General features: G+C 41.3%; 1 protein-coding gene across 7 annotated transcripts in view; it reads right to left on the bottom strand.

Moving 5' to 3' along the window:
• The window catches only part of fbrsl1 (fibrosin-like 1), a 205,231-nt gene that overhangs the window by 60,755 nt on the left and 141,976 nt on the right, over window positions 1–2,500 (bottom strand). The gene's annotated exons all lie outside the window — the stretch shown is intronic.

Here is a 2,500-nt window from a genome sequence, read left to right as displayed (position 1 = left end):
TAATAATAACAATAATAATAACTATAATAATCATAATAATAACAACAACAATAATAATAATAATAATAACAATAATAATAATAACAATAATAATAATAATAATAATAATAATAATGCAAACAGACAAAGAAAACAACTGTATATTTGTGAATATTATTAAAATTATGATCCAGAACTTTCCTTTAATACTACAGGATATTAAATATTTTATTTCTTCTTCTTCTTCTTATTATTATTATTCAGATTAGGCGAGGAATGAAAATAACTTTCTGTCACAAACCACAGAAATCTCACACACACACACACACACACACACACACGTGTACAGAATCAAACGTAGCAAATAATATATAATTTATACACATGATTTTTTTAGCATAGATCCGAATAAAGCGCCTTGACAAGCAATATACAATAACACACACACACACACACACACACGCACACACACACACGTTCGCGTTCTCCACTATTTCCGCTCGCAATAAATGCATAAAAAAATACAATTACAATTTAGAAGGTAATAAAATATCTGTATTTTTGTCTGTTGAAAGCTCATTGAGGAAATGCGAGTGTGTGTTTGTGTGTATGTGTGCGCGTGCGTTTGTGTGTCTCTGTGTGTGCGTGCGTGTATGTTTGCGCGTGCGTTTGTGTGTCTCTGTGTGTGCGCGTTTGTGTGTGTGTGTGCGTGCGTGTGTGCGCCCGCGCGCGCAAGACACGACTGTGTTTGTCGCCATGCAAAAATATGATTATGCACCGAATCCGTCTTTTCATGCACTCTCTCTCTCTCTCACACACACACACACACACACACACACACACAATATAATAATAAGAGAAGCATAGAAGCTCAGGAGAGGTGAATGAGAAAACAATTGGAGTTACAATCTTACCCGAAATGTAGCTCAGCTTTCCCAGAGAGAGACACAGAGACACACAGAGAGACACAGAGACAGAGAGACACACAGAGAGAGACACAGAGAGAGACAGAGACACACACAGAGACACAGTCCCGTTATATCCACAGTGCGCACTGGGCGGAAAAAGCCGAGCCGTGTTCAACACTTTAGTCCGAAATTTCAACTCGTTTTCATGCACAGAGTCCAGTACAATCCGGATCCGGGAGCCTGAGCTGTGTATTCTCGGTGTGTGTGTGTGTGTGTGTGTGTGTGTGTGCGCGCGCGCTGACAGATCACTAACAATAGCCTTTACATTTCCCCAACACGGGCAGCGCGCGCCGCTCTTTCTGTTTCTCCACACAGGAAATAAACGCGTATTCCATCAAGAGAAAGAAAAGAAATAAAGAAACTGCATCGTTTATTCGATGAGAAAGAAATCCACAATCGTCCTGTCTTTCTTTTTCCTGCAGCAACAAGAAGCGCGTGGAGAAAGCGGGCGCGAGCGCAGCGCGAGGCGCACTGAAGCGCAGTCGGGGCGCTACTGGAACAACACGGTCACGGGCACAGGGAAGGGAACCCTACTGCGCATGCGCGATCCGAGCCGACTGACACGCGTTGCCTGGATACCGAGGACGCGACTGACAGGAAAAACAAACATGGCGTAAAGTTTTACAATTAAATTAACGGAGAAATCAAAGAAAAATGGAAAGTACAATTAACAGTGAAAGAAAAACGCAAGAAATAGTAAAAATAGTAAATATGTCTCTCTATTTCTACACCACATTTAAGTTTAATCTAAAGTCAGTCATATAAAACACTTTAACAAACTAAAGAACACATAAAGTGGTGTATTTCATGTTCAGGACTGAAAGACTCACTGACTCATATTATTCATTCCAGACTGAAAGAATGACTCAGATTCAGTGGCTCAGATTCAGTGACTCAGATTCAGTGACTCAGATTCAAAGGCTCAGATTCAGTGACTCAGATTCAGTGACTCAGATTCAGTGACTCAGATTCAGTGACTCAGATTCAAAGGCTCAGATTCAGTGACTCAGATTCAGTGACTCAGATTCAAAGGCTCAGATTCAGTGACTCAGATTCAAAGGCTCAGGTTCAGTGACTCAGATTCAAAGGCTCAGATTCAGTGACTCAGATTCAGTGACTCAGGTTCAGTGACTCAGATTCAGTGACTCAGATTCAAAGGCTCAGATTCAGTGACTCAGATTCAGTGACTCAGATTCAGTGACTCAGATTCAAAGGCTCAGATTCAGTGACTCAGATTCAGTGACTCAGATTCAGTGACTCAGATTCAAAGGCTCAGATTCAGTGACTCAGATTCAGTGACTCAGATTCAGTGACTCAGATTCAAAGGCTCAGATTCAGTGACTCAGATTCAGTGACTCAGTTTCAAAGGCTCAGATTCAGTGACTCAGATTCAAAGGCTCAGGTTCAGTGACAGATTCAGTGACTCAGATTCAAAGGCTCAGATTCAGTGACTCAGATTCAGTGACTCAGATTCAAAGGCTCAGATTCAGTGACTCAGATTCAGTGGCTCAGATTCAGTGACTCAGATTCAAAGGCTCAGATTCAGTGACTCA

This window comes from Tachysurus vachellii, chromosome 12 (assembly GCF_030014155.1).
Source record: "Tachysurus vachellii isolate PV-2020 chromosome 12, HZAU_Pvac_v1, whole genome shotgun sequence".
NCBI lineage: Eukaryota > Metazoa > Chordata > Actinopteri > Siluriformes > Bagridae > Tachysurus > Tachysurus vachellii.
The sequence above is the reverse complement of the archived record's forward strand: the minus strand, read 5'-3'. Positions and strand labels throughout refer to the sequence as shown.